Below are 9,113 nucleotides of genomic sequence, written 5' to 3'. Positions count from 1 at the left end.
GGGGTCCGTGCTGGGAGGTGGCTGGATCTGAGTGCCACTGAGCTTTCCCAGACAAAGGGTCCAGCAGGAGAGGAGGGGCATCTGGACTTGAGCCTTCAGGAGCTCTACCAGCGAATGGCTTGGGGAAAGTCAGCAAAGGAGACAGAGACGGTGAGACCGGACAGGCAGCAGGTGGACAGAATAAGACAGGGCTTCTGGGGTCAGAATACGGTGGGTGGTGCTGAAGACTGCTGTGGGGTTAAATTAGATGAGGGGGAAGCATTTTTGGCTGAAGCGGTTGGCATTTTTTGATCATGCTAGGATTTTGCAGAACAAGCCTTCCAGGTCATATCAGAAAAGACTCTTTCTTACAGAGGCAGAATTAAAGGAGGTAATCTCAGCCGAGCACTGGTACACTCAAGGCACTCAAGTACAGAGGACAATTTCTCTTATTTTCTACAAGAAGGACGGTTTATAATTGGTACATCCAAGGTTTTCACCCTCTGCACTGCGGACACTCGGGGCAGGATTCCCGGTCGTGGGGGCTGTCCTGTACACCATAGGATGTCTAGAAGCATCCCTGGCCTCCACCCACGAGACACCAGTATATCCTCCCTCCCCAGGAGTAACAAGAAAGACATGATCCACACCTGGGGAGCAAAAATCTGCCAGCTGCCCCCCCCCCCCACTTTGGGGCTTATGCTTCACGACAAACTTTTGTTAATATTTATGAAGAGACTTAATGCCTTTTGGTGTCAAAAAAAAAAAAAATCTAAATGAACATTGCTAGCAGGATGGTACCCTGTCTCCCAAAGCGTATAATCCCCCTTTTGGGGTTACCACACACTGACATCAGCATTTATCTTTGACACCCTGTGCTATTGAAATTCTTGACGCCTGAGAGCTGACTTCAGCAAACAAATTTAACAGCCTAGTTAAAACCAAATAGTTTTATAGAGAGGCTGTAACTTCTTTTTTTTTAAGTTATAGCAGGACAGATTAGGGAGGCAGACAATAAAAGTCCTGTGGTTGCTCATATACTGTATACTTCTGCAGAGCAGGAATGCACTAACACCAGCCTCAGAGGCGGCCCGGGATGACTGCGTTTCTAGAATTCAGGGCTCCTTTCTCTCAGCCCTCCTCTGTGCCAGAACAAAGGGCAGTTTAATTTCCTGCTATACTGCGCAGTTTTACAGGAGCATTTGTTGAATAATTTTTTTTTTTTTACCCTAAACGAACTAGTACAAAAATCATGCTAATCAGTTCCGATGGGATGCTGTGAGAAAGGGCAGACTTCTCAACAGGATGGGGTGGCATTGTTTTTCCAAGAGAAGCCAATGATGCTGGAACAGGAGCTCTGGACTGTTTGGGCCACCCACAAAAAGAGACTCCTGAGCCCCTGGAAGAGGAATCACAGACTTTGTCTTACTTTTTCTCTAAACGAGTCAGAGAAGACTGTTCTTTTGTTTCACAAGGTATGCGTGTGAGCTAGTAGCTCATGGCTCCATTTCTGGGTCGATTCAGCCTCATCATGTTACAAATACGGAGCGTTCTGGATGGATATCATGGAGAATCTGCTATAGGATTATAATCCGGAATCACAAAGGACATAATGAAGGAAGGGGGAAGAGGGAAGGGCTAGTTTTTATAAGCCTCTTCTTGGCAGCCGTGGCCCACTGGAGGGCAGAGTTCTTCAAGTGTCTTCACAATGGTGTGCAAGAAGTTATCTTCATTCTCACGAGGACAGTGGAAACCACCTCATGGGGTCATCTGGACCATGAGTCTCTTGATGGGTGTATTTGTCAGGGTTTCCCAGAGAAACAGAACCAACAGGCTATGTATAGATAGATGATAGATCTAAAAGGAATCGGTTCATGCAAAATTATGGAGTCCCATGATCTGGCATCTGGAAGCGGGAGACCCAGGGAAGCCTGCGGTGTAATTCAGGCTGAGCCTTCAGGGGAGCAGAGCGTGTAGATCCCAGTTCAGATCTGAAAGCCTGAGAAGCAGAGATCAGTGCCCTAGCCCACCAGTCAGGCCCAGTTCTGCCTCCCCCCACCTTCCTGTTCCACTCGGGTCCTGAAGAGATTGGATGATGCCCATCCACACTGGGGAGGGCAGACTGCTTTCCCGAACCTACCAATTCAAATGCTCATTTCACCTGGAAACATCCTTGCAGACGCACCCAGAAACAATGTTTAGCCAAATATCTGGGCCACCCCATGCTCCAGTCAGGGTGACACATAAAATTGACCATCACAGTGAGTCTTTTGGGAAGGCTGTTCTGATTCCAGGAATGTCAGGATTTCTATCATGGAATAGAGGGGATTTTTGCTGAAAGAGCCCTGTAGAGCTTCAAATGCAAGTAGGTTGTGGGAACAGAGGAGGAAGGTAAATCCCAGAAAGGTGATGGGACTTGACCCAAGTCGCACACTAAGTAGAGATAGAGGGGGACCAGGGCCTCGATCTTTTGACCCCTAAGCAGTATGTTCATCACCTTGGGCTGACCGTTTCATGTGATCCCCACAAAAGACAAAATGGCGAAACGGCAGAGGAGCTCTGGGCAGCTGAAGCCCCTGGGCGGGGCGGGGGTGGGGGGTGGGGTCAGCCTGCTTCCATTGGGCCATATGGTTGTCACTCCCTTGAGCCCCGTGACCGAGTTATGAGGTGATAGCACTGCCATCTTTGTGCCCCATCCAACGACCCACACTGCTTCTCTCCTTGTCCCATCGATCTTTGCCTTAGAGACACCCGCCAGTCACGTCTTAGAAATTAGGTCATTACCTCCTCCAGAAGGGCCAGAGACAGCCGTCCGCACCTCCCTACCTCAGCTTCCTTTCTGCGTTCTACTTCCTCCTTCCCGCCTGCTGACCTCACGACTTCCCCCAAACCTAACTGACGAGCTAGAAACCCACAGGGAAGCCTGTGGCCTGCAGAGGGGAAGGGAGCCGTCCTATTTCTGGTTCTGGAAGATGGCCCCCATGGAGAGCTTCCGCGAATGACCCTGCTCATTGTAGTCGGTCACCTTTCCAGGAGAGGGTCCCGGGGCCCCAGCCTGGAATGAGTTATCCAGGAACAAGAAGGGCGCACAGCTTCGGCCTGGCTTAGCGGCTGGAGCCAAAGCACAGGAAGACATTGGCAATGTATACCTTGATTTCTCATTTTCACTATTTTTGTCACCATGTTTAGAAGGTTCAGCCTATTTAAAGGGAGGTCCTCTTTGCTTCACGAATGTGAATTTCTTGCAGAGAAAGTCCAGTTACTTAGTACTAGCCCTTCATCCTGGGCTCTCCGGCATTTTCACACAGATTTTTACAAACCGACCAATGTTTGGGGGACATGGAATACAGGCTATCTGTCGCGGACACCGCAGGGAGAGGGGGACATAGCCCTGCCTTCACGGCGTTTCTAATCTAGAAGGAAAGTCAAACTGAAGCCAGGATGAGTTGACTAACAGTGAAGAAACTGTGATTTAAAATGTTCTTTTTTTTTTTTTTTTTCTTTTTAAGCTTATTTGTTTGTCTTAAGAGGGAGAGAGAGGATCCCAAGCAGGCTCTGCGCTGTCAGCTGGGAGCCTGACGTAAGGCTCGAACTCATGAACCCGGAGATCATGACCTGAGCCAAAATCAAGAGGTGGACGCTTAACCGACTGAGCCACCCAGGTGTCCTGAAGAAGCTGTGATTTAAATAATAAGGATTTCTCGGAGCAGCAAAGGGCCAGAGGCCGACAGGGCTGTGCTTTCTGAGGTGAGCAGTGGCCATCTGGGATTCCAGGATTTGAACTCACTGGGTGCAGGATAAGCAGAGAAGCAGGTATTCTTTTAATCTTTTTTAAAAAGTGTTTTTATGGGGCGCCTGGGTGGCGCAGTCGGTTGAGCGTCCGACTTCAGCCAGGTCACGATCTCGCGGTCCGTGAGTTCGAGCCCCGCGTCGGGCTCTGGGCTGACGGCTCGGAGCCTGGAGCCTGTTTCCGATTCTGTGTCTCCCTCTCTCTGCGCCCCTCCCCCGTTCATGCTCTGTCTCTCTCTGTCCCAAAAATACATTAAAAAACGTTGAAAAAAAAAAAAAATTTAAAAAGTGTTTTTATTACTTCTGAGAGAGAGAGAGAGAGAGAGAGAGAGAAAGCAGGGAAGGGGCAGAGAGAGAGGGAAACACAGAATCCGAAGCAGGCTCCGGGCTCTGAGCTGTCTGCACAGAGCCTGACGCGGGGCTCGAACTCACGAGCCATAAGATCATGATCTGAGCTGAAGTCGGACGCTTAACCGACTGAGCCACCCAGGCACCCCCAGAGGAAGGTATGCTTTAGACGGATTCCTTCTTCCTCAGAAGGTCACGGGCTCTGTGACGTGGGGACTCTGGTATAACGTCACCTCTGAGGCTGTCGTGTGTGTGAGGAACGAGTTAATACGCGTAAAGCTCCTGGAACAGCACCTCCCCATGGCAAGGCCAGGCTAAGCTGGCTGTTACGAGGCCCTGCAAGACAGGGACTTTTATCACAGTGTCACATAGGAGGAAAGCAAAGTCGTGCTCACGTGAATCACGCGGCTGGAACCCAGGTCTGGCTTGGCACCCCCTCCGCCCGGAATTCCTGCCCTGGAAGATACATCAGCACGCCCCGGGAAGGTGTTTAAATAACGACTTCAATTTTCAGGCGATAAAGACGCCCCATTGTAGGGTTGACCACAGAGTCAGTGTCAAGAGAGAAACAAGCTTCAGGGGGTTTTCTGTGCGGCACTCAAGGCCACGGAAACATTTCCTTCTTCCTCTTGTGTATTTTTCCCGTCAGGTCGAGAGAGTGCTCTTCCCTGTCAGTGCTAAAGAAACAAAAAATTAACCTTTTCTTCCCTCCCCAAATACACCTTATACTCCAGAAGCCTTCTGCAGTGCCAATGCCCTGGGGCACGAAAGTACACTTACGGGGAAGGGTGCCCTGAGGCTCATTCAGGAAAGAACCGTTTCCTTCCAAATGTGGACTTATGGGTGCTTCGCATCTGACTCGTTTCTGCTTATCATGCTAACAGCTTATGTCTTCCATACATGTCTCCTCCAGCCTGAGCCTCCCGCATCTTTCTCAGTGGCATCCCTGCATCCCGTGTCCCAGGCCGGAGACCTGGCACGGTTTGCTGTCTTCTTCCCCTTGCCCCCAGCCCCCGCCTCAAGTGGCTGCCAATTCCCGCCCCTCCGGTCTCTCCCAAGCTTTCCCTCTGGAGACCATCCTTCAGGACACACCCCCACTGGCCTGTTAGTGCGCTTGTCAAGGATGGGGACAGGCGGGGGGGGGGGGGGGGCGGGAACTTCTGGGGACAGAAGTCCCCCAGCTCCCCTCCCAGGCCCGGGTCTGCCCCAAAGCTGGGCACGGCGGATGGGAGATGGGCTGACAGGGGGACACCTCAGAAACAGCGAAGACCAGCGGTGCTGGGGTGGGAAGGGAAGAGGGCCGGGCAAGTGGGCTCAGCCGGGACCCCACCTCGGCATACGGCCGGCTGGCGGGGCCCTCTGCCACCTGTGCACTAGGATCTCAGGGCCTCCTGGACAACAACTCTCTGTATTTGTTCCCCGAGACCTGACCCTGGGGCTGGACCCCTAGTTGGGCCTGAGAGAATTAGGTTGAAGCTAATGGAGTTCTGGGCACCCCTCATTTCCATTGGCAAGGAATACGCTCGATTTGGGAGCTTCAGGTCTGCGTGGGCTGAAGCTTCTTTGTCTCACGGGGACTTCCAGCTCCCACGGATTTGCTTTAGGGGGACCTGCTTCTCACCCTCCTTCGACACTTTCCCAGGGGCTAGTGAGCGTTTGAGACTAGCTGTTCCCTATCGAAATGCACTGTCTGTTCTGACTGAGCACGCCTTGCTTTTTTGCCTAGTAGCCGTTATTCAAAGGACTCCTCTCCCGGAGCAAATTTGCCTAGCCCCCCTGCTGGGTAGTATTTCTTTTTTTTTTTTTTTCAGGAGCACTTACCTCCTCAGAGCAGGGTTTGAGATGGGGACTACAGGAGACAACCACTGAGTGCTCAGCAGCCCTAAAAGCCCGTGATTCTTTGATTCTAAACAAAGATTTCCTTATAAGGAGCTTGCTTAGGGTAGGAGAATTCTGCCTGGAGCTATCCCTGTGACCTGTGGCAGGCTGTGACCCCAGAGGGAGCTGGCCTCTTGGAGTAGCCTACCAGGTCCCGGGGAGAGCTCAGGGCTTGCCCTGGGGATGAGGGCCGCAGGCCTAAGGAGCACAGGCTGATTTTTAAGGTGTAAGAGATTCCAAGTCCTGTTTGGCCTGGCCACTTGTCCCTCCCGAAAACAGCAGGGCAGCCCAGGAGGACCCTTCCCTCTGCTGCATGAAACGTGTTGCCTGCTTTGGCCAGATGTGACCCTTTTTCAACCTCGAGGGCCTGCAGCGGGTTCAGCATCTCTTGGCCCTCGGATGCAGACCTGCAAGGGTGGCCGTCACCGTTCGGTCCCAGCTGTCTCTTTCCGGCTCTGCCCTGAGTCCCTGCCTTGGGGCTCCAGTCCCCAGGCCTCAGGGATTCCGTTCGGGCTCCTCCGATGGCACGTGTCAGGGGACCTCGGACTCTGGGAGGCAGCTGAGATCTTGTCGCGCTGGCTGCGAGCCTTGAAGCCACAGCAAGACCGTGGCGTGTTCTCCAGAAAGAAAAGCAAACCTTTCCTTGTACTCCACCTCTCGCAGATGTCTGGAGGGAAAGAAGTGAGGTGTGGTGCGTGCAAGCTCCCCTACCCTCGGGGTCACCCTCTGCGTCCAGACGCCCGGTGATCCTGTCTCCTGAATCGGCTGGGCAGTCCCCGCACACCCCATGCCCTTCCTCTGGAACTCTCTTTGGTTGGGCGGGCCCACCCCACGCACCCAGGCATCTGTGCCTGACTTCTCTGACTGCGCCCGCTGGGGGTTAGGTGTATGTCCCTGCAAGGCTACTCAGCCTCACTCTGACTCAGTTTTCTCACCTGTAAAAGGGGAACTCACAAGGCCATCCCTCTTTTGCAGTAAGTGCCAGGCACGTAGCAAATTGTAGCAACTGCCCCAAATTTTGTGTGTTTCCATGCCCATGAACAAGGCAGGGCCTCCACTCTCCATCGAGTGTGAGTGAATCCGGCCCACGTCCCCGAGCCTTTTCTCACGTCCCCCGCAGATTCGGTTCTATGCTCTATCTGGGCTCCAGGAGGGAGGGATCATTAAATTTTTTTTTTTCTTAATTAGAAAAAAAGGGGGCACCTGGGTGGCTCAGTCGGTTAAGCCTCTGACGTCGGCTCAGGTCATGATCCCATGGTTCGTGAGTTCGGTCCCCGCGTCGGGGTCTGTGCTGATGGTTCGAAGCCTGCTTAGTATTCTCTCTCTCTCTCTCTCTCTCTCCCTCTCTCCCTCTGCCTCTCCCCCATTTCACACTCTCTCTCAAAATAAATAAACTTTAAAAAAAAAGAAACAATAGGAGTTAAATACTATTTACAGCTTCTCACTGCTTCAACAGTTTCTGGCCCCTTTGGAGGAGACGGGGGTGGGAATGTCGCATCAGGCTTGCTCTGGAGCTGTTATTACCGTCCACGCTGTCACGTAGTGGTTTGTCCTAGATGCCTCTGTCCTACGGGAGTGTCAGCTGGTCGGAGCGGAAGGAAGGAAGGCGGGAATACACGAATGCTACGGTGCCCGAGGTACTTGACCCAAGATTTTCAAAGTGATTAAAACAGCCAGCTGTGCTCTCTCCTCTTCCAGTTAGGGTTGAGAGTCTTCTGTTGGGCAACAATTTATTTCTTTCCATTTGAAGAATCTTGTGACTGCAGCTGTCTCAGATTTTTTCAGAAGAATAAATTTTGTATCACTTTTTCCTAGGAGTGTTGGGAAGAAGGTTTGGGGTGTGGACTTTCTGGTTAAAAATTGAGGGCGCGAAGGGGTCGGATTGTGTATTTTCTGACGGCTCAGTTCCTATTTATGGTACGGGGATGACTTTCTTCCCCAGGAGCCAAGCTGGAATTTCAGTGGTTGACCACGGGGGAAGTAATTCATTCCCTTCTGCCATCTCACCCTCTTTTCTCCGGGGCTCTCTCTTCCTGTTCAGTTTCTATTATGAACTTTCTTTGTCAAGGACGTTTCTCATGATTAAGTGCTTATACCTGCTGCTTCCCAACATATCTGTGTGGATAGATTTAGGACAGATCAGAATGCTAAAAATAGCCTGGTTTCCCTTTACTCCGGACAGAAACCTAAGGAAGATTTTTCACTGACGGCCTCTGACTTGTTTCCATTATTACAGAATTGTCCATCTTTGTGCTCTATAGTCCTCTGGAAGTCCAGATCTTCCTGGTATTAAAGAAAACATGAAAAGCTGGAGGAAACTACCTGGCACCACCTAATCCTTTCTGTTTAATAGAGATTGAAGATAGTTGGCCATCTGGAAAAGACACTGGGAAACAGAGGGGACTTTGTCCCTGAGCTGGGCTCTGAGCCTTTATGAAATGGGTCCTGATATCAAGAAGAATGTCTTGCTTGAAGCCAGTTTCATTCGGGGTGAAGTCTGCACTTGAAGTTCCTCTGCTGACCTGACTCTGTGTGCAGGTGGGGCGGGACGGATGGAGAACCTCGGCCAACAGCCCACCCACCTTGGGTCCCTTTCTGTAACCACGAGGGCTGTGTGGAACTACAACTGTAGGTCTTGTGGAAGTGAAAACTGTAGTGGTCCCCACCCCCCATGTTTATTTTGGGGCTTCTGGTTTGGGACTCACCTCACCTATCTGAAGGACTGGCTTGAAGTGGACTTATTTGGGACCTTTCTTTAGAGAACTCAAAAGCCTTTGTTTGTAGCCGTATCTTCTTTGATAATACCTACTGACATTAGAAGCAGAGATAGCTTCAACGACAGTTTTCTACAACTCACGTTTTTTTTGTCCCAACCTCTGTGGTCGCTGGCAGAACTGCCCTGAGTTCAGGTCTCATTCCCAGAATGTAGCCTGGGTATAAAAACCTGGGGCCAGGAAGGTCTGAGTACTGGCGGTTGGACCTGTGGTATGACCAGAGCTAAATCGAAACACAGATGATAACAACTGCCCTCCTCACTCCCCCACCCTTCAGAAGAGCAGAAACTGAACTTGAAGCTGCTGAGAGCTATAAAGAGTGTTTAACTTCTTTTATTATTATTA

Source organism: Panthera onca, chromosome A3, assembly GCF_046562875.1.
Source record: "Panthera onca isolate mPanOnc1 chromosome A3, mPanOnc1 haplotype 2, whole genome shotgun sequence".
NCBI classification, from domain to species: Eukaryota; Metazoa; Chordata; class Mammalia; order Carnivora; family Felidae; genus Panthera; species Panthera onca.
Note: the sequence above shows the minus strand (reverse complement) of the source record.